Source organism: Saccoglossus kowalevskii, chromosome 8, assembly GCF_978046115.1.
Source record: "Saccoglossus kowalevskii chromosome 8, keSacKowa6.1, whole genome shotgun sequence".
NCBI classification, from domain to species: domain Eukaryota; kingdom Metazoa; phylum Hemichordata; class Enteropneusta; family Harrimaniidae; genus Saccoglossus; species Saccoglossus kowalevskii.
The window spans coordinates 34,795,164-34,820,380 of NC_140648.1; the positions used below are offsets into that span (position 1 = coordinate 34,795,164).

Here is a 25,217-nt window from a genome sequence, read left to right on the forward strand (position 1 = left end):
TCCGGTCCGAGTGAGTGGCTCGATAAAAACGGTGCGATCAGTCATCCAGATTTTGTTCCTGTCTGAGTTTTTGGTCTGACTAGCTGTCATCTGCATGGCAGGCAACGCTGTGGCTGGCAGGATAAGTCTGTCTTATTATTTACCTCCATGTTGCCCTTTTTGTGCATTGCCTTACAAGAAAGAACTCTCTTTGTGTCTGCTTTTAAATGTAATTCGTTCCTCTCATGCATGTCTTCTTCATTTTTAACAATGTGTTTTTAGAAATCAAAAGCAAGTAAAGGGTAACACGCCAGATGCTCTTCACCCCCTTTTTGTCACCCCAGTGTTCGTAGTTGCAACCAGGAATTACAAGCTTGCTACCCACATAGCAAATGCTATTTGTGTCTCGACTGTGTGCGGGGCTCAGGGTTTTGCCTAGAGATTTTTTGTAACAACTGGGGTTCTGAGGCCTGGGAAGTCTTCCAAGCCCGCGTGCAAATTACCGAGACTGACCACATCACTCGGGTCACGCATATAGTAATGTGAGCATGAATGAGTGGAGTGCAGCATGAGCCCTCGGGCCCCTGCTGATCAGAGGGCTTTCTCGTCTGCTTCTGCAGGCGGTGGTTTGCATGATCATACAGGGAACCGGAGGTTTTTACTCCAATGGCGCCTGTTGCGGGTCCCTCTGTAGATCCGTCTTCGCACGGCGCCAGGTTTGCCTACGAGACTCGGGTTTTGGTTGAGAACCTGCCGGAACAAATTGCGTCCCTTGCAGGTCGGGTAGGCAAAATGCAGGGGGAGCAGGTTGCCTCCACTGCAGTTGCCTCTTGTTTTGTCAAGCCGGAAGAAGCACAAACATAACGGGACATTGGCATTGTACCCATCCTGCACTCTGTCAGCAAGGGATAGTCTGTTGGACACAGTGAAAAGGGATTCATTTTTTTTAGGATTCGCAGATCCTCCCAGAGGGGACCTGTCCGGCCATCACGATGGGTGCAACCTCGGGCGGCCCCTCAGACTCTGTTCTTTGTAATGACTCTGTGAGCCACGCCGTCGGGTGATATCGATCCTAGTGACTCGATGTTCCACCCCACCCTCGACCCTGAAGCAGTCACTTTCGGTAGGACTGTCACTTCCAAGATCCAGACAGTGGGATCCAAGCAATACCGACTGCATGACTCTCGTGGTCTAGCCTAGTGTTGGACGTAGGGGGAATGCACATATGGTGTTGATGGGCAGACCTTGGTTTCCTGTGGAATAGAGGCCTAAGTCCTTAGGGTGGAACAATTTTATGCTCATCCCTTTTTGCTGGACGAAGCGCTACCCAATTGAGCGGTGTTTGAGACTAGAGCCAGACTAGAGTCCGGAGTCAAATCTTACAATCTGGTTCCTCCTCCCAACCCTGGTACCATGAATTTTTGGTTCAGTGGGACAGGAAAAGGGAGTGACCACGTTCATGGGATATTTTGACAGTTCAATCGGAAACAATCAACGCACTGAGAGCAGAGTGGCGACCCTCAGCCTTTGAGTTGTGGCCAGCCTACTGGAACGCATTGTTTTGCACCACCAGCACTCTGAAGTCTCAAAGGTGGAATGCACCAGCCTCCTGGACCAGCAGACACAGCCATTGGTGGGACACCATACGACTATGCGGGATATCCTGCGGAGTCATCTGGCTCTCGTGGCAGGGGCTGCCTCTGTACAGCTGTTTTGACTCGGCGCACTACTGCCCAGTTACGCAGGCTGGACCTCCCCACGCTCTTTCTTTTGAGGATGGAAGGAGCAGTCTCGGTGCTTCGGGATCCCATTGACCAGAAGTCCGGGCTTCTACTCGCAAGTGTTGGTGGTTCCAAAGACTACAGGTGGCTGCACTCCGTTCTGGACTTAAGCAGACTAAATCAGTATGTGCTTCCTGGAAACACTGAGCACCCTATTACTCTCCGTGCTCTGTTTCTACTGGTTAGCATCACTAAATTTGAGTGATGCTTACCCACACATACCAATACACCCAGTGAGTCAGTGACTCCCTCGATTTTTCCAGTTTGACCAAGTAGTTGAATACAGGGAGCTCCCCTTTGGGTTTTGCATGGCTTCATATCTATTCACCAGATTGTGGAAACAGGTGGTGCTACTGCTGCGCCGGGAGTCGGTACACATCAACCCATAGCTAGATGGCTGGTTGCTACACAACCCTAACAAGGGATGGTTAGTCAAACTGTAAGACTAACATAGAATTTATTACACCAATTGGGCTTCATGGTAAATCCCATCCTTGACCAACACAACAGTTCAATATGGAGGGTGGGTGGGTTGGTACGGTCATTACAGGCCCGTTGCATAAGCGACCTAGCCGAATGCCTAGTCAGCATTCCCTCTGTGTTTCTCAGAGAACTGATGTGGATCATAGGAATGATAACTTCGGTTCGCATAGTAGTTCCCCTTGGCCGAGTTACGCACCTGTCCGGTACAGCATACTTTATCACAACAGCAGGCTCACTTATGGTAACTGGAGAGTAACACTCTCTGACCAAGAAGAAATGCCTTGTCCTGGTGGTCGACAAATGCCAACCTCAGGCAGGGGTCCCCTTATGTCTCTGATAACGAATGCCTCCCTCAAAGGTTGGGAAATGCACCTATTGGATGAACAAGCCCAATGAATATTGCCCGTGGATTGAGTTCAGGACTGCCATATCAACTCACTTGAAAGAAGTGCATTTAGCACTGATACACTTTCTACTCATAGTTTGAGACCACATAGTCTTGCTTCGCACGGACAACACAGCGGTGGTCTACTATAACAAGGAGAGGGGACCAAATTCCTATCGTTGTCGGTCCTAGCATAGAGAATTCTTCTTTGGTACTTGGAATACAATGTGAAGCTAACTGCACACCACCTTCAAGGGGCAAAGAAAAGTCAAGCAGATCCCCTCTAGTAGCCTCCAGACTGTTTCAGGGGTGAGACGATCCAAGGTTAGACCCCAGGATGCAATGCTCCTGACGTGCACCACAGTCCTGTCGACTCTAGGAGCCTATGCCAGGGATGCTTTGTTTACCCTATGGACTCACATGTATATGTACGCCTTTCCTTCTTTCACACTATTCACTGGGTACTGCAGAAACTTTGACATGACCTCACTTGCACTTTAACCCTGGTGGCGCCAACAGGCCAAGTAAGGTCAAGTTTCCACTACTAGAATGTTAGTCGAAATACCAGGGGTGCTTCCGGACTTCTGGATCTGCTGTCCCAACCGCACGCATCAAGGCTCTCAGTTGACTCACTCAGGTTTTTCTGAGTGGGCTGCCAACGTCCTGGCCAGGGCGAACGGGATCCCACCAACACAGCCTATGCCTCGAAACGATGAGCGTACACTGATTGGTGTAGTGGATGTAAGATGCATGCCATCCTCTTATTGGCCAAGCAGCTGACTTTTCGTCCATATGTTTGATGAAATGAACTTGTCCTTTCAGCAATTGTTGGCTACAGGCCAGCCTTGTCATCCACCATTGAGAATTCTCTGGGGACAAGGCTAGCTGGTTTTCCTACTATTAAGAGACAGTTTACTGCTTAATCAGAGGCCTAGACCCTGAATGAGGGAACCACCCAATTGGGACTTGTCGGTTGTGTTGTCCACTCTAAGCAGAGCCTTTGAGCCTCTCCGATCAGCACCACTTAAATATCTTCCTACTAGCTGTTGCCTCAGGTAGACGTCAGCCTGAACTAGGGGCTCTGTCCTTCTCGGATGGGTTCCTCGCCAAGAATGAAAACCCGGGACACGATCCACAACCGATCGTCATCCCCCAGCTGGCAACATTGTCAACCCGGAGGATCAGGAGGAGTTGTGCCCGGTTTGAGCGCTCAGTTGTTACGAGAGCCGTACTAAGGAGTCAAGGCATGGCAGCTAGCAAATGTTTATGTGTTATGGCCAGGGTAAGCAGTAGCTTCCCCGACTTCTATTGCTAGGTGGATCACTGTGACCAGGTTCGAGGTTTATAATCATTTGGCAGAGTTTACGAGACACCAAGTACAAGCACATGAGGATTCTTGCGCATAGGAGATAGAGTAGTTTCTGCTGCACATTTGTACTGAGAAGTTTTTCCCGTCAGCGCTCTTTGGAACTTTCTAGGTCTCACTTTTGACCTATGCCCTCATGCATAAACTCCGGGACCCTTGAGCACCCCATTTTCTCGTAGCATTGACTTAGTCCTCAGTGGGTAAAAAAGAACCAGAGTGAGGATAAAGGCAATATGGCAGCACTTCATTGCATCGGTCACATGGTTCGTGACGTAAGGGGGCTTCCCCTGCTTCTCCAGATGTCTCTCTCCATCAATGGCTGAATCGTAGATTAATGCCTACAGTTTAAAATAGTCATTTTGACTGACTGGAGTCTATGGTGGGTATGAACTATGTGAATAGGCGGGATGAAAACCCTCTGCATAAGTTCCCACTTTGAAACCAGTTTCCACTACTTTACTCACAAGTTTCCTTCTCTATGTCACTATCTGGCCTTGAGTCTCACAATGTGCGTGACTTTTGCATTACTTTGCACTGTAATATTACTCCTTGCACTCTTGATTCACACTCTGCATCAATATTCCACTACTAGGCAATCTAGTTTTCACTGTTCCACTGCTTTTCAATCAAGTTTCACAGGTAGCACCACTATTCCACTACTTTGCACTTTAGTTTCACATCTTGCACCACTTTTCCACTACTTTACATTCTAGTTTCAAATTTTGCACAACTATTACACTACATTACACTCTCGTTTCATATTTTGCACCACTATTCACTACTTTACATGCTACTTTCACAATTTGCACCAATTTCCTCTACTTTGCACTCTCGTGCAAAGTGTGAAACAAGAGTGCAAGCAGTCAAAAAGCGGTGGAAAGCGCATATCTAGAATTGAAAGTAGTGGAATAGTGCTGCAGAGTGTGGAACTAGTGTGTAAAGTAGTGAATAGTTTTTACATTACTTTGCACTATAGTTTTATCATTTACACCTCCTTTACACGACTTTGCACTCTAGTCTCACACCTTGCACCCCTTTTTCGCTGCTTTGCACTTCACTTTTAACACTTTGCACCATTATTCCACTGCTTTACAATCTAGGTTAACATTTGCACCACGATTCACTACTTTACACACTAGTTTCCCACTTTGCACCACTTTTGCATTGCTTTGCACTGCAGTTTTCGCATTGCACCACTATTTCATTACTTTCCACATTAGTTTCAAAATTTACACAACTTTTCAACTACTTTGCACTTCAGTTTCACACTTTGCACCATTATTCCACTGCTTTACAATCTAGAGACACACTTGCACTACGATTCACTAATTTACACACCAGTTTCACGCTCTGCACCACTATTCCACTGCTTTCCATTCTAGATATGCATTTTCCACCACTTTTTGACTGCTTTGCACTTTTGTTTCACACTTTGCACGACTTTTATATTACTTTGCACTCTTGTTTTACCATTTTCCCTCTTTTGCCACTACTTTGCACTCTAGTTTCCTACTTTGCAATTACCCTGAAACACCAGCATTCCATGTGTGTTTGGGTATTTACTGAGACGACTGAAGTGATGTTTGTAACAATGCTCATGCCAAAAATGCGAATACTAATTTCTGAAAATTGTTGATGCTGTAGTTGCTCACTAAAAATGGCAATACTATTTTCTGGAAATTTTTCTGGAAATTTTTGACGCGGTAGTTACTCACTAAAATTATGTTCAAAGGGTTTTATTTCACCATCTAATCAGGTGATACGCATTGCATAGTTACTTGCAGTAAATATTTGTTGGATTGCAAAGTGCGAATGAAACATGTGCATAGTCGTAAACACTGAAATTGTATTATGCCAGCATAAATGACTGTTGTGCAAAATACTCAACAACAAGGCAGCGGTGGGATTCGAACCAACGCCATCGAAATGACAGGTGCCTTAAACCAGCACCTCAGACCACTCGGCCATGCTACCCATAATTACTTTGCCAAAACGATGCAATTGCCCTGAAAAACCAGCATTTCGTGTGTGTTTGTGTATTTACCGTGACGACTGAAGTGATATTTGTAACAATGCAAATGCCAAAAATTCGAATACACTTTCCTGGCAATTGTTGACGCTGTAGATACTCACTAGAATGATGTTCACTGGGTTTCATTTCATCATCTAATCAGATTGTTTGCATAACAATATACACCGAAATTGAATAACGCCAGCATGAAAGACAGTTGTACAAAATAATGAACAACCTGGCAGCGGTGGGATTCTAACCCACGCCATCGAAATGACTGGTGCCTAAAACCAGCGCCTTAGACCGCTCGGCCATTCTACACATAATTACTTTACCAAAACGATGCAATTACCCTGAAACACCAGCATGTCTTGTGTGTTTGAGTATTTACTGAGACGACTGAAGTGACGTTTGTAACAATGCAAATGCCAAAAATGCGAATACTATTTCCTGGGAATTGTTGACGCTGGAGACACTCACTGAAATAATGTTCAACGGGTATCATTTCATCATCTAATCAGATTGTATGCATAGCCGTATGCACCGAAATTGAATAACGCCAGCATGAAGGACAGTTGTACAAAATACTGAACAACCTGGCAGCGATGGGATTCGAACCCACGCCATAGAAATGACTGTTGCCTAAAACCAGCGCCTTAGACCACTCGGCCACGCTACCAATAATTACTTTGCCAAAACGATGCAATTGCCCTGAAAAACCAGCATTTCATGTGTGTTTGTGTATTTACTGAGACGACTGAAGTGACGTTTGTAACAATGCAAATACAATTTCCTGGAAATTGTTGACGCTGTAGATACTCACTGAAATAATGTTCACCGGATTTCATTTCATCATCTAATCAGATAGTTTGCATAACCGTATACACCGAAATTGAATAACGCCAGCATAAATGAGAGTTGTACAAAATACTGAACAACCTGGCAGATGTGGGATTCGAACACACGCCATCGAAATGACTGGTGCCTAGAACCAGCGCCTTAGACCGCTCGGCCATTCTACACATAATTGCTTTACAAAAACAAGGCAATTACCCTGAAACACAAGCATTTCATGTTTGTTTTGGTATTTACTGTGACGACTGAGTGATGTTTGTAACAATGCAAATGCCAAAAATGCGAATACTATTTTCCTGGGAATTTTTGATGCCGTAGTTACTCACTAAAATGATGTTCACCGGGTTTCATTTCATCATCTAATCATATTGTATGCATTGCTCCATTCCTTGCCGTGAATATTTGTTGGATTTCAAAGTGTGACTAAAACAGGTGCATAGCCTTAAACACCGAAATTGAATAACGCAGTATGAATGACAGTTGTGCAAAATACTGATCAACCTGGCAGCGGTGGGATTCGAACCCACGCCATCGAAATGACTGGTGCCTAAAACCAGCGCCTTAGACCGCTCGGCTACGCTACCCATAAATACTTTACCAAAACGATGCAATTACCCTGAAACACCAGCATGTCTTGTGTGTTTGAGTATTTACTGAGACTACTGAAGTGACGTTTGTAACAATGCAAATGCCAAAAATGCGAATACTATTTCCTGGGAATTGTTGACGCTGTAGATACTCACTGAAATAATGTTCAGCGGGTTTCATTTCATCATCTAATCAGATTGTATGCATAGCCGTATACACCGAAATTAAATAACGCCAGCATGAATGACAGTTGTACAAAATACTGAACAACGTGGCAGATGTGGGATTCGAACAGACGCCATCGAAATGACTGGTGCCTAGAACCAGAGCCTTAGACCGCTCGGCCATTCTACACATAATTGATTTACAAAAACAAGGCAATTACCCTGAAGCACAAGCATTTCATGTTTGTTTTGGTATTTACTGTGACGACTGAGTGATGTTTGTAACAATGCAAATGCCAAAAATGCGAATACTATTTTCCTGGGAATTTTTGATGCCGTAGTTACTCACTAAAATGATGTTCACTGGGTTTCATTTCATCATCTAATCATATTGTATGCATTGCTCCATTCCTTGCCGTGAATATTTGTTGGATTTCAAAGTGTGACTAAAACAGGTGCATAGCCGTATACACCGAAATTAAATAACGCCAGCATAAATGACAGTTGTGCAAAATACTCAACAACAAGGCAGCGGTGGGATACGAACCCACGCCATCGAAATGACTGGTGCCTAAAACCATCGCCTTAGACCGCTCGGCCACGCTACCCATAATTACTTTGCGAAAACGACGCAATTACCCTGAAACACAAGCATTTCATGTGTGTTTGGATATTTACCGAGACGACTGAAGTGATATTTGTAACAATGCAAATGCCAAAAATGCGAATACTATTTTCTGAGAATTTTTGACGCTGTGGTTACTCATTAAAATGTGTTCACCGGGTTTCATTTCATCATCTAATCAGATTGTAGGCATTGCTTAGTTACTTGCCGTGAATATTTGTTGGATTTCAACATGCGAAAGAAACATGTGCATAGTCGTAAACACTGAAATTGTATTATGCCAGCATAAATGACAGTAGTGCAAAATGCTCAACAACAAGGCAGCGGTGGGATACGAACTCACGCCATCGAAACGACTGGTGCCTTAAACAAGCGCCTTTGACCGCTCGGCCACGCTACCCATAATTACATTGCAAAAACGTCGCAATTACCCTGAAACACAAGCATTTCATGTGTGTATGGGTATTTACCGAGACGACTGAAGTGATATTTTTAACAATGCAAATACCAAAAATTCGAATACTATTTCCTGGGAATTGTTGACGCTGTAGATACTCACTAAAATGACGTTCACCGGGTTTCATTTCATCATCTAATCAGATTGTATGCATTGCTTAGTTACTTGCCGTGAATATTTGTTGTATTTCAAAGTGCGACTAAAACATGTGCATAACCGTATACACAGAAATTGAATAACGGCAGCTTGAATGACAGTTGTGCAAAATACTGAACAACCTGGCAGCGGTGGGATTCGAACCCACGCCATCGAAATGACTGGTGCCTTAAACCAGCGACTTAGACCGCTCGGCCACGCTACCCATAATTACATTGCAAAAACGGCGCAATTACCCTGAAACACAAGCATTTCATGTGTGTTTGGGTATTTACCGAGACGACTGAAGTGATATTTGTAACAATGCAAATGCCAAAAATGCGAATACTATTTTCTGAGAATTTTTGACGCTGTGGTTACTCATTAAAATGTGTTCACCGGGTTTCATTTCATCATCTAATCAGATTGTATGCATTGCTTAATTATTTGCCGTGAATATTTGTTGGATTTCAACATGCGAAAGAAACATGTGCATAGTCGTAAACACTGAAATTGTATTATGCCAGCATAAATGACAGTTGTGCAAAATACTCAACAACAAGGCAGCGGTGGGATACGAACCCACGCCATCGAACTGACTGGTGCCTAAAACCATCGCCTTAGACCGCTCGGCCACGCTACCCATAATTACATTACAAAAACGACGCAATTACCCTGAAACACAAGCATTTCATGTGTGTTTGGGTATTTACCGAGACGACTGAAGTGATATTTGTCACAATGCAAATGCCAAAAATGCGAATACTATTTTCTGAGAATTTTTGACGCTGTGGTTACTCATTAAAATGTGTTCACCGGGTTTCATTTCATCATCTAATCAGATTGTATGCATTGCTTAATTATTTGCCGTGAATATTTGTTGGATTTCAACATGCGAAAGAAACATGTGCATAGTCGTAAACACTGAAATTGTATTATGCCAGCATAAATGACAGTTGTGCAAAATACTCAACAACAAGGCAGCGGTGGGATACGAACCCACGCCATCGAAATGACTGGTGCCTAAAACCATCGCCTTAGACCGCTCGGCCACGCTACCCATAATTACTTTGCGAAAACGACGCAATTACCCTGAAACACAAGCATTTCATGCGTGTTTGGGTATTTACCGAGACGACTGAAGTGATATTTGTAACAATGCAAATGCCACAAATGCGAATACTATTTTCTGAGAATTTTTGACGCTGTGGTTACTCATTAAAATGTGTTCACCGGGTTTCATTTCATCATCTAATCAGATTGTATGCATTGCTTAGTTACTTGCCGTGAATATTTGTTGGATTTCAAAGTGCGACTAAAACATGTGCATAACCGTATACACAAAAATTGAATAACGGCAGCTTGAATGACAGTTGTGCAAAATACTGAACAACCTGGCAGCGGTGGGATTCGAACCCACGCCTTCGAAATGACTGGTGCCTTAAACCAGCGCCTTAGACCGCTCGGCCACGCTACCCATAATTATATTTCAAAAACGACGCAATTACCCTGAAACACAAGCATTTCATGTGTGTTTTGGTATTTGCCGAGACGACTGAAGTGATATTTGTAACAATGCAAATGCCAAAAATTCGAATACTATTTTCTGGGAATTGTTGACGCTGTAGATACTCACTGAAATGACGTTCACCGGGTTTCATTTCATCATCTAATCAGATTGTATGAATTGCTTAGTTACTTGCCGTGAATATTTGTTGGATTTCAAAGTGCGACTAAAACATGTGCATAACCGTATACACGGAAATTGAATAACGGCAGCTTGAATGACAGTTGTGCAAAATACTGAACAACCTGCAGCGGTAGGATTCGAACCCACGCCATCGAAATGACTGGTGCCTTAAACCAGCGCCTTAGACCGCTCGGCCACGCTACCCATAGTTACATTGCAAAAACGACGCAATTACCCTGAAACACAAGCATTTCATGTGTGTTTGGGTATTTACCGAGACGACTGAAGTGATATTTGTAACAATGCAAATGCCAAAAATGCGAATACTATTTTCTGAGAATTTTTGACGCCGTGGTTACTCATTAATATGTGTTCTCCGGGTTTCATTTCATCATCTAATCAGATTGTATGCATTGCTTAATTATTTGCCGTGAATATTTGTTGGATTTCAACATGCGAAAGAAACATGTGCATAGTCGTAAACACTGAAATTGTATTATGCCAGCATAAATGACAGTTGTGCAAAATACTCAACAACAAGGCAGCGGTGGGATACGAACCCACGCCATCGAAATGACTGGTGCCTAAAACCATCGCCTTAGACCGCTCGGCCACGCTACCCATAATTACTTTGCGAAAACGACGCAATTACCCTGAAACACAAGCATTTCATGTGTGTTTGGGTATTTACCGAGACGACTGAAGTGATATTTGTAACAATGCAAATGCCAAAAATGCGAATACTATTTTCTGAGGATTTTTGACGCTGTGGTTACTCATTAAAATGTGTTCACCGGGTTTCATTTCATCATCTAATCAGATTGTATGAATTGCTTAGTTACTTGCCGTGAATATTTGTTGGATTTCAAAGTGCGACTAAAACATGTGCATAACCGTATACACAGAAATTGAATAACGGCAGCTTGAATGACCGTTGTGCAAAATACTGAACAACCTGGCAGCGGTGGGATTTGAACCCACGCCATCGAAATGACTGGTGCCTTAAACGAGCGCCTTAGACCGCTCGGCCACGCTACCCATAATTACATTTCAAAAACGACGCAATTACCCTGAAACACAAGCATTTCATGTGTGTTTTGGTATTTACCGAGACGACTGAAGTGATATTTTTAACAATGCAAATGCCACAAATTCGAATACTATTTCCTGGGAATTGTTGACGCTGTAGATACTCAGTAAAATGACGTTCACCGGGTTTCATTCCATCATCTAATCAGATGGTATGCATTGCTTAGTTACTTGCCGTGAATATTTGTTTTATTTCAAAGTGCGAAAGAAACATGTGCATAGTCGTAAACACTGAAATTGTATTATGCCAGCATAAATGACAGTTGTGCAAAATACTCAACAACAAGGCAGCGGTGGGATACGAACCCACGCCATCGAAATGACTGGTGCCTAAAACCATCGCCTTAGACCGCTCGGCCACGCTACCCATAATTACATTTCAAAAACGACGCAATTACCCTGAAACACAAGCATTTCATGTGTGTTTTGGTATTTACCGAGACGACTGAAGTGATATTTTTAACAATGCAAATGCCACAAATTCGAATACTATTTCCTGGGAATTGTTGACGCTGTAGATACTCAGTAAAATGACGTTCACCGGGTTTCATTCCATCATCTAATCAGATTGTATGCATTGCTTAGTTACTTGCCGTGAATATTTGTTGGATTTCAAAGTGCGACTAAAACATGTGCATAACCGTATACACAGAAATTGAATAACGGCAGCTTGAATGACCGTTGTGCAAAATACTGAACAACCTGGCAGCGGTGGGATTTGAACCCACGCCATCGAAATGACTGGTGCCTTAAACGAGCGCCTTAGACCGCTCGGCCACGCTACCCATAATTACATTTCAAAAACGACGCAATTACCCTGAAACACAAGCATTTCATGTGTGTTTTGGTATTTACCGAGACGACTGAAGTGATATTTTTAACAATGCAAATGCCACAAATTCGAATACTATTTCCTGGGAATTGTTGACGCTGTAGATACTCAGTAAAATGACGTTCACCGGGTTTCATTCCATCATCTAATCAGATTGTATGCATTGCTTAGTTACTTGCCGTGAATATTTGTTTTATTTCAAAGTGCGAAAGAAACATGTGCATAGTCGTAAACACTGAAATTGTATTATGCCAGCATAAATGACAGTTGTGCAAAATACTCAACAACAAGGCAGCGGTGGGATACGAACCCACGCCATCGAAATGACTGGTGCCTAAAACCATCGCCTTAGACCGCTCGGCCACGCTACCCATAATTACATTTCAAAAACGACGCAATTACCCTGAAACACAAGCATTTCATGTGTGTTTTGGTATTTACCGAGACGACTGAAGTGATATTTTTAACAATGCAAATGCCACAAGTTCGAATACTATTTCCTGAGAATTGTTGACGCTGTAGATACTCAGTAAAATGACGTTCACCGGGTTTCATTCCATCATCTAATCAGATTGTATGCATTGCTTAGTTACTTGCCGTGAATATTTGTTTTATTTCAAAGTGCGACTAAAACATGTGCATAGCCGTATAAACAGAAATTGAATAACGGCAGCTTGAATGACAGTTGTGCAAAATACTGAACAACCTGGCAGCGGTGGGATTCGAACCCACGCCATCGAAATGACTGGTGCCTTAAACCAGCGCCTTAGATCGCTCGGCCACGCTACGCATAATTTCTTCGCAAAAACGACGCAATTACCCTGAAACTCAAGCATTTCGTGTGTGTTTCGGTATTTACCGAGACGACTGAAGTGATATTTGTAATAATGCAAATGCCAAAAATGCGAATACTATTTTCTGAGAATTTTTGACGCCGTGGTTACTCATTAAAATGTCTTCGCCGGGTTTCATTTCATCGTCTAATCAGATTGTTATGCATTGCTTAATTATTTGCCGTGAATATTTGTTGGATTTCAACATGCGAAAGAAACATGTGCATAGTCGTAAACACTGAAATTGTATTATGCCAGCATAAATGACAGTTGTGTAAAATACACAACAACAAGGCAGCGGTGGGATACGAACCCACGCCATCGAAATGACTGGTGCCTTAAACAAGCGCCTTTGACCGCTCGCCCACGCTACCCTTAATTGCAAGCAAAAACGACGCAATTACCCTGAAACACAAGCATTTCATGTGTGTATGGGTATTTACCGAGACGACTGAAGTGATATTTTTAACAATGCAAATACCAAAAATTCGAATACTATTTCCTGGGAATTGTTGACGCTGTAGATACTCACTAAAATGACGTTCACCGGGTTTCATTTCGTCATCTAATCAGATTGTATGAATTGCTTAGTTACTTGCCGTGAATATTTGTTGGATTTCAAAGTGCGACTAAAACATGTGCATAACCGTATACACAGAAATTGAATAACGGCAGCTTGAATGACAGTTGTGCAAAATACCGAACAACCTGGCAGCGGTGGGATTCAAACCCACGCCATCGAAATGACTGGTGCATTAAACAAGCGTCTTTGACCGCTCGGCCACGCCACCCATAATTACATTGCAAAAACAACGCAATTACCCTGAAACACAAGCATTTCATGTGTGTTTTGGTATTTGCCGAGACGACTGATGTGATATTTGTAATAATGCAAATGCCAAAAATGCGAATACTATTTTCTGAGAATTTTTGACGCCGTGGTTACTCATTAAAATGTGTTCGCCGGGTTTCATTTCATCGTCTAATCAGATTGTTATGCATTGCTTAATTATTTGCCGTGAATATTTGTTGGATTTCAACATGCGAAAGAAACATGTGCATAGTCGTAAACACTGAAATTGTATTATGCCAGCATAAATGACAGTTGTGCAAAATACTCAACAACAAGGCAGCGGTGGGATACGAACCCACGCCATCGAAATGACTGGTGCCTAAAACCATCGCCTTAGACCGCTCGGCCACGCTACCCATAATTACTTTGCGAAAACGACGCAATAACCCTGAAACACAAGCATTTCATGCGTGTTTGGGTATTTACCGAGACGACTGAAGTGATATTTGTAACAATGCAAATGCCACAAATGCGAATACTATTTTCTGAGAATTTTTGACGCTGTGGTTACTCATTAAAATGTGTTCACCGGGTTTCATTTCATCATCTAATCAGATTGTATGCATTGCTTAGTTACTTGCCGTGAATATTTGTTGGATTTCAAAGTGCGACTAAAACATGTGCATAACCGTATACACAGAAATTGAATAACGGCAGCTTGAATGACAGTTGTGCAAAATACTGAACAACCTGGCAGCGGTGGGATTCGAACCCACGCCATCGAAATGACTGGTGCCTTAAACCAGCGCCTTAGACCGCTCGGCCACGCTACCCATAATTATATTTCAAAAACGACGCAATTACCCTGAAACACAAGCATTTCATGTGTGTTTTGGTATTTGCCGAGACGACTGAAGTGATATTTGTCACAATGCAAATGCCAAAAATTCGAATACTATTTTCTGGGAATTGTTGACGCTGTAGATACTCACTAAAATGACGTTCACCGGGTTTCATTTCATCATCTAATCAGATTGTATGAATTGCTTAGTTACTTGCCGTGAATATTTGTTGGATTTCAAAGTGCGACTAAAACATGTGCATAACCGTATACACAGAAATTGAATAACGGCAGCTTGAATGACAGTTGTGCAAAATACTGAACAACCTGCAGCGGTGGGATTCGAACCCACGCCATCGAAATGACTGGTGCCTTAAATCAGCGCCTTAGACCGCTCGGCCACGCTACCCATAATTACATTGCAAAAACGACGCAATTACCCTGAAACACAAGCATTTCATGTGTGTTTGGGTATTTACCGAGACGACTGAAGTGATATTTGTAACAATGCAAATGCCAAAAATGCGAATACTATTTTCTGAGAATTTTTGACGCCGTGGTTACTCATTAATATGTGTTCACCGGGTTTCATTTCATCATCTAATCAGATTGTATGCATTGCTTAATTATTTGCCGTGAATATTTGTTGGATTTCAACATGCGAAAGAAACATGTGCATAGTCGTAAACACTGAAATTGTATTATGCCAGCATAAATGACAGTTGTGCAAAATACTCAACAACAAGGCAGCGGTGGGATACGAACCCACGCCATCGAAATGACTGGTGCCTAAAACCATCGCCTTAGACCGATCGGCCACGCTACCCATAATTACTTTGCGAAAACGACGCAATTACCCTGAAACACAAGCATTTCATGTGTGTTTGGGTATTTACCGAGACGACTGAAGTGATATTTGTAACAATGCAAATGCCAAAAATGCGAATACTATTTTCTGAGGATTTTTGACGCTGTGGTTACTCATTAAAATGTGTTCACCGGGTTTCATTTCATCATCTAATCAGATTGTATGAATTGCTTAGTTACTTGCCGTGAATATTTGTTGGATTTCAAAGTGCGACTAAAACATGTGCATAACCGTATACACAGAAATTGAATAACGGCAGCTTGAATGACCGTTGTGCAAAATACTGAACAACCTGGCAGCGGTGGGATTCGAACCCACGCCATCGAAATGACTGGTGCCTTAAACCAGCGCCTTAGACCGCTCGGCCACGCTACCCATAATTACATTTCAAAAACGACGCAATTACCCTGAAACACAAGCATTTCATGTGTGTTTTGGTATTTACCGAGACGACTGAAGTGATATTTTTAACAATGCAAATGCCACAAATTCGAATACTATTTCCTGGGAATTGTTGACGCTGTAGATACTCAGTAAAATGACGTTCACCGGGTTTCATTCCATCATCTAATCAGATTGTATGCATTGCTTAGTTACTTGCCGTGAATATTTGTTGGATTTCAAAGTGCGACTAAAACATGTGCATAGACGTATACACAGAAATTGAATAACGGCAGCTTGAATGACAGTTGTGCAAATTACTGAACAACCTGCAGCGGTGGGATTCGAACCCACGTCATCGAAATGACTGGTGCCTTAAACCAGCGCCTTAGACCGCTCGGCCACGCTACGCATAATTTCTTCGCAAAAACGACGCAATTACCCTGAAACTCAAGCATTTCGTGTGTGTTTCGGTATTTACCGAGACGACTGAAGTGATATTTGTAATAATGCAAATGCCAAAAATGCGAATACTATTTTCTGAGAATTTTTGACGCCGTGGTTACTCATTAAAATGTGTTCGCCGGGTTTCATTTCATCGTCTAATCAGATTGTTATGCATTGCTTAATTATTTGCCGTGAATATTTGTTGGATTTCAACATGCGAAAAAAACATGTGCATAGTCGTAAACACTGAAATTGTATTATGCCAGCATAAATGACAGTTGTGCAAAATACTCAACAACAAGGCAGCGGTGGGATACGAACCCACGCCATCGAAATGACTGGTGCCTTAAACAAGCGCCTTTGACCGCTCGCCCACGCTACCCTTAATTACAAGCAAAAACGACGCAATTACCCTGAAACACAAGCATTTCATGTGTGTATGGGTATTTACCGAGACGACTGAAGTGATATTTTTAACAATGCAAATACCAAAAATTCGAATACTATTTCCTGGGAATTGTTGACGCTGTAGATACTCACTAAAATCACGTTCACCGGGTTTCATTTCGTCATCTAATCAGATTGTATGAATTGCTTAGTTACTTGCCGTGAATATTTGTTGGATTTCAAAGTGCGACTAAAACATGTGCATAACCGTATACACAGAAATTGAATAACGGCAGCATGAATGACATTTGTGCAAAATACCGAACAACCTGGCAGCGGTGGGATTCGAACCCACGCCATCGAAATGACTGGTGCCTTAAACCAGCGCCTTAGATCGCTCGGCCACGCTACCCATAGTTACATTGCCAAAACGACGCAATTACCCTGAAACACAAGCATTTCATGTGTGTTTGGGTATTTACCGAGACGACTGAAGTGATATTTGTAACAATGCAAATGCCAAAAATGCGAATACTATTTTCTGAGAATTTTTGACGCTGTGGTTACTCATTGAAATGTGTTCACCGGGTTTCATTTCATCATCTAATCAGATTGTAGGCATTGCTTAATTATTTGCCGTGAATATTTGTTGGATTTCAACATGCGAAAGAAACATGTGCATAGTCGTAAACACTGAAATTGTATTATGCCAGCATAAATGACAGTTGTGCAAAATACCGAACAACCTGGCAGCGGTGGGATTCAAACCCACGCCATCGAAATGACTGGTGCATTAAACAAGCGTCTTTGACCGCTCGGCCACGCCACCCATAATTACATTGCAAAAACGACGCAATTACCCTGAAACACAAGCATTTCATGTGTGTTTTGGTATTTGCCGAGACGACTGATGTGATATTTGTAATAATGCAAATGCCAAAAATGCGAATACTATTTTCTGAGAATTTTTGACACTGTGGTTACTCATTAAAATGTGTTCACCGGGTTTCATTTCATCATCTAATCAGATTGTATGAATTGCTTAGTTACTTGCCGTGAATATTTGTTGGATTTCAAAGTGCGACTAAAACATGTGCATAACCGTATACACAGAAATTGAATAACGGCAGCTTGAATGACAGTTGTGCAAAATACTGAACAACCTGGTAGCGGTGGGATTCGAACCCACGCCATCGAAATGACTGGTGCCTTAAACCAGCGCCTTAGACCGCTCGGCCACGCTACCCATAATTATATTTCAAAAACGACGCAATTACCCTGAAACACAAGCATTTCATGTGTGTTTTGGTATTTGCCGAGACGACTGAAGTGATATTTGTCACAATGCAAATGCCAAAAATTCGAATACTATTTTCTGGGAATTGTTGACGCTGTAGATACTCACTAAAATGACGTTCACCGGGTTTCATTTCATCATCTAATCAGATTGTATGAATTGCTTAGTTACTTGCCGTGAATATTTGTTGGATTTCAAAGTGCGACTAAAACATGTGCATAACCGTATACACAGAAATTGAATAACGGCAGCTTGAATGACAGTTGTGCAAAATACTGAACAACCTGCAGCGGTGGGATTCGAACCCACGCCATCGAAATGACTGGTGCCTTAAACCAGCGCCTTAGACCGCTCGGCCACGCTACCCATAATTACATTGCAAAAACGACGCAATTACCCTGAAACACAAGCATTTCATGTGTGTTTGGGTATTTACCGAGACGACTGAAGTGATATTTGTAACAATGCAAATGCCAAAAATGCGAATACTATTTTCTGAGAATTTTTGACGCCGTGGTTACTCAATAATATGTGTTCACCGGGTTTCATTTCATCATCTAATCAGATTGTATGCATTGCTTAATTATTTGCCGTGAATATTTGTTGGATTTCAACATGCGAAAGAAACATGTGCATAGTCGTAAACACTGAAATTGTATTATGCCAGCATAAATGACAGTTGTGCAAAATACTCAACAACAAGGCAGCGGTGGGATACGAACCCACGCCATCGAAATGACTGGTGCCTAAAACCATCGCCTTAGACCGATCGGCCACGCTACCCATAATTACTTTGCGAAAACGACGCAATTACCCTGAAACACAAGCATTTCATGTGTGTTTGGGTATTTACCGAGACGACTGAAGTGATATTTGTAACAATGCAAATGCCAAAAATGCGAATACTATTTTCTGAGGATTTTTGACGCTGTGGTTACTCATTAAAATGTGTTCACCGGGTTTCATTTCATCATCTAATCAGATTGTATGAATTGCTTAGTTACTTGCCGTGAATATTTGTTGGATTTCAAAGTGCGACTAAAACATGTGCATAACCGTATACACAGAAATTGAATAACGGCAGCTTGAATGACCGTTGTGCAAAATACTGAACAACCTGGCAGCGGTGGGATTCGAACCCACGCCATCGAAATGACTGGTGCCTTAAACCAGCGCCTTAGACCGCTCGGCCACGCTACCCATAATTACATTTCAAAAACGACGCAATTACCCTGAAACACAAGCATTTCATGTGTGTTTTGGTATTTACCGAGACGACTGAAGTGATATTTTTAACAATGCAAATGCCACAAATTCGAATACTATTTCCTGGGAATTGTTGACGCTGTAGATACTCAGTAAAATGACGTTCACCGGGTTTCATTCCATCATCTAATCAGATTGTATGCATTGCTTAGTTACTTGCCGTGAATATTTGTTGGATTTCAAAGTGCGACTAAAACATGTGCATAGACGTATACACAGAAATTGAATAACGGCAGCTTGAATGACAGTTGTGCAAATTACTGAACAACCTGCAGCGGTGGGATTCGAACCCACGTCATCGAAATGACTGGTGCCTTAAACCAGCGCCTTAGACCGCTCGGCCACGCTACGCATAATTTCTTCGCAAAAACGACGCAATTACCCTGAAACTCAAGCATTTCGTGTGTGTTTCGGTATTTACCGAGACGACTGAAGTGATATTTGTAATAATGCAAATGCCAAAAATGCGAATACTATTTTCTGAGAATTTTTGACGCCGTGGTTACTCATTAAAATGTGTTCGCCGGGTTTCATTTCATCGTCTAATCAGATTGTTATGCATTGCTTAATTATTTGCCGTGAATATTTGTTGGATTTCAACATGCGAAAAAAACATGTGCATAGTCGTAAACACTGAAATTGTATTATGCCAGCATAAATGACAGTTGTGCAAAATACTCAACAACAAGGCAGCGGTGGGATACGAACCCACGCCATCGAAATGACTGGTGCCTTAAACAAGCGCCTTTGACCGCTCGCCCACGCTACCCTTAATTACAAGCAAAAACGACGCAATTACCCTGAAACACAAGCATTTCATGTGTGTATGGGTATTTACCGAGACGACTGAAGTGATATTTTTAACAATGCAAATACCAAAAATTCGAATACTATTTCCTGGGAATTGTTGACGCTGTAGATACTCACTAAAATCACGTTCACCGGGTTTCATTTCGTCATCTAATCAGATTGTATGAATTGCTTAGTTACTTGCCGTGAATATTTGTTGGATTTCAAAGTGCGACTAAAACATGTGCATAACCGTATACACAGAAATTGAATAACGGCAGCATGAATGACATTTGTGCAAAATACCGAACAACCTGGCAGCGGTGGGATTCGAACCCACGCCATCGAAATGACTGGTGCCTTAAACCAGCGCCTTAGATCGCTCGGCCACGCTACCCATAGTTACATTGCCAAAACGACGCAATTACCCTGAAACACAAGCATTTCATGTGTGTTTGGGTATTTACCGAGACGACTGAAGTGATATTTGTAACAATGCAAATGCCAAAAATGCGAATACTATTTTCTGAGAATTTTTGACGCTGTGGTTACTCATTGAAATGTGTTCACCGGGTTTCATTTCATCATCTAATCAGATTGTAGGCATTGCTTAATTATTTGCCGTGAATATTTGTTGGATTTCAACATGCGAAAGAAACATGTGCATAGTCGTAAACACTGAAATTGTATTATGCCAGCATAAATGACAGTTGTGCAAAATACCGAACAACCTGGCAGCGGTGGGATTCAAACCCACGCCATCGAAATGACTGGTGCATTAAACAAGCGTCTTTGACCGCTCGGCCACGCCACCCATAATTACATTGCAAAAACGACGCAATTACCCTGAAACACAAGCATTTCATGTGTGTTTTGGTATTTGCCGAGACGACTGATGTGATATTTGTAATAATGCAAATGCCAAAAATGCGAATACTATTTTCTGAGAATTTTTGACACTGTGGTTACTCATTAAAATGTGTTCACCGGGTTTCATTTCATCATCTAATCAGATTGTATGAATTGCTTAGTTACTTGCCGTGAATATTTGTTGGATTTCAAAGTGCGACTAAAACATGTGCATAACCGTATACACAGAAATTGAATAACGGCAGCTTGAATGACAGTTGTGCAAAATACTGAACAACCTGGTAGCGGTGGGATTCGAACCCACGCCATCGAAATGACTGGTGCCTTAAACCAGCGCCTTAGACCGCTCGGCCACGCTACCGATAATTACTTTGCAAAAACGACGCAATTACCCTGAAACTCAAGCATTTCGTGTGTGTTTGGGTATTTACCGAGACGACTGAAGTGATATTTGTAACAATGCAAATGCCAAAAATGCGAATACTATTTTCTGAGAATTTTTGACGCTGTGGTTACTCATTAAAATGTGTTCACCGGGTTTCATTTCATCATCTAATCAGATTGTATGCATTGCTTAATTATTTGCCGTGAATATTTGTTGGATTTCAACATGCGAAAGCAACATGTGCATAGTCGTAAACACTGAAATTGTATTATGCCAGCATAAATGACAGTTGTGCAAAATACTCAACACCAAGACAGCGGTGGGATACGAACCCACGCCATCGAAATGACTGGTGCCTTAAACAAGCGCCTTTGACCGCTCGCCCACGCTACCCTTAATTGCAAGCAAAAACGACGCAATTACCCTGAAACACAAGCATTTCATGTGTGTATGGGTATTTACCGAGACGACTGAAGTGATATTTTTAACAATGCAAATACCAAAAATTCGAATACTATTTCCTGGGAATTGTTGACGCTGTAGATACTCACTAAAATGACGTTCACCGGGTTTCATTTCATCATCTAATCAGATTGTATGCATTGCTTAGTTACTTGCCGTGAATATTTGTTGTATTTCAAAGTGCGACTAAAACATGTGCATAACCGTATACACAGAAATTGAATAACGGCAGCTTGAATGACAGTTGTGCAAAATACTGAACAACCTGGCAGCGGTGGGATTCGAACCCACGCCATCGAAATGACTGGTGCCTTAAACCAGCGCCTTAGACCACTCGGCCACGCTACCCATAATTACATTTCAAAAACGACGCAATTACCCTGAAACACAAGCATTTCATGTGTGTTTTGGTATTTGCCGAGACGACTGAAGTGATATTTGTAACAATGCAAATGCCACAAATTCGACTGGAATACTATTTTCTGGGAATTGTTGACGCTGTAGATACTCACTAAAATGACGTTCACCGGGTTTCATTTCATCATCTAATCAGATTGTATACATTGCTTAGTTACTTGCCGTGAATATTTGTTGGATTTCAAAGTGCGACTAAAACATGTGCATAACCGTATACACAGAAATTGAATAACGGCAGCTTGAATGACAGTTGTGCAAAATACTGAACAACCTGCAGCGGTGGGATTCGAACCCACGCCATCGAAATGACTGGTGCCTTAAACCAGCGCCTTAGACCGCTCGGCCACGCTACCCATAATTACATTGCAAAAACGACGCAATTACCCTGAAACACAAGCATTTCATGTGTGTTTGGGTATTTACCGAGACGACTGAAGTGATATTTGTAACAATGCAAATGCCAAAAATGCGAATACTATTTTCTGAGAATTTTTGACGCCGTGGTTACTCATTAAAATGTCTTCGCCGGGTTTCATTTCATCGTCTAATCAGATTGTTATGCATTGCTTAATTATTTGCCGTGAATATTTGTTGGATTTCAACATGCGAAAGAAACATGTGCATAGTCGTAAACACTGAAATTGTATTATGCCAGCATAAATGACAGTTGTGTAAAATACACAACAACAAGGCAGCGGTGGGATACGAACCCACGCCATCGAAATGACTGGTGCCTTAAACAAGCGCCTTTGACCGCTCGCCCACGCTACCCTTAATTGCAAGCAAAAACGACGCAATTACCCTGAAACACAAGCATTTCATGTGTGTATGGGTATTTACCGAGACGACTGAAGTGATATTTTTAACAATGCAAATACCAAAAATTCGAATACTATTTCCTGGGAATTGTTGACGCTGTAGATACTCACTAAAATGACGTTCACCGGGTTTCATTTCGTCATCTAATCAGATTGTATGAATTGCTTAGTTACTTGCCGTGAATATTTGTTGGATTTCAAAGTGCGACTAAAACATGTGCATAACCGTATACACAGAAATTGAATAACGGCAGCTTGAATGACAGTTGTGCAAAATACCGAACAACCTGGCAGCGGTGGGATTCGAACCCACGCCAACGAAATGACTGGTGCCTTAAACCAGAGCCTTAGATCGCTCGGCCACGCTACCCATAATTACATTGCAAAAACGACGCAATTACCCTGAAACACAAGCATTTCATGTGTGTTTGGGTATTTACCGAGACGACTGAAGTGATATTTGTAACAATGCAAATGCCAAAAATGCGAATACTATTTTCTGAGAATTTTTGACGCTGTGGTTACTCATTGAAATGTGTTCACCGGGTTTCATTTCATCATCTAATCAGATTGTAGGCATTGCTTAATTATTTGCCGTGAATATTTGTTGGATTTCAACATGCGAAAGAAACATGTGCATAGTCGTAAACACTGAAATTGTATTATGCCAGCATAAATGACAGTTGTGCAAAATACCGAACAACCTGGCAGCGGTGGGATTCAAACCCACGCCATCGAAATGACTGGTGCATTAAACAAGCGTCTTTGACCGCTCGGCCACGCCACCCATAATTACATTGCAAAAACAACGCAATTACCCTGAAACACAAGCATTTCATGTGTGTTTTGGTATTTGCCGAGACGACTGATGTGATATTTGTAATAATGCAAATGCCAAAAATGCGAATACTATTTTCTGAGAATTTTTGACGCCGTGGTTACTCATTAAAATGTGTTCGCCGGGTTTCATTTCATCGTCTAATCAGATTGTTATGCATTGCTTAATTATTTGCCGTGAATATTTGTTGGATTTCAACATGCGAAAGAAACATGTGCATAGTCGTAAACACTGAAATTGTATTATGCCAGCATAAATGACAGTTGTGCAAAATACTCAACAACAAGGCAGCGGTGGGATACGAACCCACGCCATCGAAATGACTGGTGCCTAAAACCATCGCCTTAGACCGCTCGGCCACGCTACCCATAATTACTTTGCGAAAACGACGCAATTACCCTGAAACACAAGCATTTCATGCGTGTTTGGGTATTTACCGAGACGACTGAAGTGATATTTGTAACAATGCAAATGCCACAAATGCGAATACTATTTTCTGAGAATTTTTGACGCTGTGGTTACTCATTAAAATGTGTTCACCGGGTTTCATTTCATCATCTAATCAGATTGTATGCATTGCTTAGTTACTTGCCGTGAATATTTGTTGGATTTCAAAGTGCGACTAAAACATGTGCATAGACGTATACACAGAAATTGAATAACGGCAGCTTGAATGACAGTTGTGCAAAATACTGAACAACCTGGCAGCGGTGGGATTCGAACCCACGCCATCGAAATGACTGGTGCCTTAAACCAGCGCCTTAGACCGCTCGGCCACGCTACCCATAATTATATTTCAAAAACGACGCAATTACCCTGAAACACAAGCATTTCATGTGTGTTTTGGTATTTGCCGAGACGACTGAAGTGATATTTGTCACAATGCAAATGCCAAAAATTCGAATACTATTTTCTGGGAATTGTTGACGCTGTAGATACTCACTAAAATGACGTTCACCGGGTTTCATTTCATCATCTAATCAGATTGTATGAATTGCTTAGTTACTTGCCGTGAATATTTGTTGGATTTCAAAGTGCGACTAAAACATGTGCATAACCGTATACACAGAAATTGAATAACGGCA

The 25,217-nt window shown here is 42.0% G+C and overlaps 20 non-coding genes across 20 annotated transcripts; all 20 read right to left on the reverse strand.

The window, feature by feature from the left end:
- Positions 1-6,602: 6,602 nt before the first annotated feature.
- TRNAL-UAG (transfer RNA leucine (anticodon UAG)) lies at positions 6,603-6,684 on the reverse strand. Its single transcript has one exon. It is a non-coding gene; the product is annotated as a tRNA-Leu (tRNA).
- A 678-nt stretch (positions 6,685-7,362) lies between these two features.
- On the reverse strand, positions 7,363-7,444 carry TRNAL-UAG (transfer RNA leucine (anticodon UAG)). The gene has a single exon. It is a non-coding gene; the product is annotated as a tRNA-Leu (tRNA).
- Positions 7,445-8,973: 1,529 nt separating this feature from the next.
- On the reverse strand, positions 8,974-9,055 carry TRNAL-AAG (transfer RNA leucine (anticodon AAG)). Its single transcript has one exon. It is a non-coding gene; the product is annotated as a tRNA-Leu (tRNA).
- A 1,169-nt stretch (positions 9,056-10,224) lies between these two features.
- TRNAL-AAG (transfer RNA leucine (anticodon AAG)) lies at positions 10,225-10,306 on the reverse strand. The gene has a single exon. It is a non-coding gene; the product is annotated as a tRNA-Leu (tRNA).
- A 1,169-nt stretch (positions 10,307-11,475) lies between these two features.
- Positions 11,476-11,557, reverse strand: TRNAL-AAG (transfer RNA leucine (anticodon AAG)). Its single transcript has one exon. It is a non-coding gene; the product is annotated as a tRNA-Leu (tRNA).
- Positions 11,558-12,311: 754 nt separating this feature from the next.
- TRNAL-AAG (transfer RNA leucine (anticodon AAG)) lies at positions 12,312-12,393 on the reverse strand. The gene has a single exon. It is a non-coding gene; the product is annotated as a tRNA-Leu (tRNA).
- Positions 12,394-14,817: 2,424 nt separating this feature from the next.
- TRNAL-AAG (transfer RNA leucine (anticodon AAG)) lies at positions 14,818-14,899 on the reverse strand. Its single transcript has one exon. It is a non-coding gene; the product is annotated as a tRNA-Leu (tRNA).
- A 1,169-nt stretch (positions 14,900-16,068) lies between these two features.
- On the reverse strand, positions 16,069-16,150 carry TRNAL-AAG (transfer RNA leucine (anticodon AAG)). The gene has a single exon. It is a non-coding gene; the product is annotated as a tRNA-Leu (tRNA).
- Positions 16,151-16,485: 335 nt separating this feature from the next.
- On the reverse strand, positions 16,486-16,569 carry TRNAL-AAG (transfer RNA leucine (anticodon AAG)). The gene has a single exon. It is a non-coding gene; the product is annotated as a tRNA-Leu (tRNA).
- Positions 16,570-17,320: 751 nt separating this feature from the next.
- Positions 17,321-17,402, reverse strand: TRNAL-AAG (transfer RNA leucine (anticodon AAG)). Its single transcript has one exon. It is a non-coding gene; the product is annotated as a tRNA-Leu (tRNA).
- Positions 17,403-18,154: 752 nt separating this feature from the next.
- On the reverse strand, positions 18,155-18,236 carry TRNAL-AAG (transfer RNA leucine (anticodon AAG)). The gene has a single exon. It is a non-coding gene; the product is annotated as a tRNA-Leu (tRNA).
- Positions 18,237-18,571: 335 nt separating this feature from the next.
- TRNAL-AAG (transfer RNA leucine (anticodon AAG)) lies at positions 18,572-18,653 on the reverse strand. The gene has a single exon. It is a non-coding gene; the product is annotated as a tRNA-Leu (tRNA).
- A 752-nt stretch (positions 18,654-19,405) lies between these two features.
- On the reverse strand, positions 19,406-19,487 carry TRNAL-AAG (transfer RNA leucine (anticodon AAG)). The gene has a single exon. It is a non-coding gene; the product is annotated as a tRNA-Leu (tRNA).
- Positions 19,488-19,822: 335 nt separating this feature from the next.
- Positions 19,823-19,906, reverse strand: TRNAL-AAG (transfer RNA leucine (anticodon AAG)). The gene has a single exon. It is a non-coding gene; the product is annotated as a tRNA-Leu (tRNA).
- A 751-nt stretch (positions 19,907-20,657) lies between these two features.
- Positions 20,658-20,739, reverse strand: TRNAL-AAG (transfer RNA leucine (anticodon AAG)). Its single transcript has one exon. It is a non-coding gene; the product is annotated as a tRNA-Leu (tRNA).
- A 752-nt stretch (positions 20,740-21,491) lies between these two features.
- On the reverse strand, positions 21,492-21,573 carry TRNAL-AAG (transfer RNA leucine (anticodon AAG)). Its single transcript has one exon. It is a non-coding gene; the product is annotated as a tRNA-Leu (tRNA).
- Positions 21,574-22,325: 752 nt separating this feature from the next.
- TRNAL-AAG (transfer RNA leucine (anticodon AAG)) lies at positions 22,326-22,407 on the reverse strand. The gene has a single exon. It is a non-coding gene; the product is annotated as a tRNA-Leu (tRNA).
- A 340-nt stretch (positions 22,408-22,747) lies between these two features.
- TRNAL-AAG (transfer RNA leucine (anticodon AAG)) lies at positions 22,748-22,829 on the reverse strand. Its single transcript has one exon. It is a non-coding gene; the product is annotated as a tRNA-Leu (tRNA).
- Positions 22,830-23,582: 753 nt separating this feature from the next.
- On the reverse strand, positions 23,583-23,664 carry TRNAL-AAG (transfer RNA leucine (anticodon AAG)). The gene has a single exon. It is a non-coding gene; the product is annotated as a tRNA-Leu (tRNA).
- Positions 23,665-24,834: 1,170 nt separating this feature from the next.
- On the reverse strand, positions 24,835-24,916 carry TRNAL-AAG (transfer RNA leucine (anticodon AAG)). Its single transcript has one exon. It is a non-coding gene; the product is annotated as a tRNA-Leu (tRNA).
- Positions 24,917-25,217: the final 301 nt, after the last annotated feature.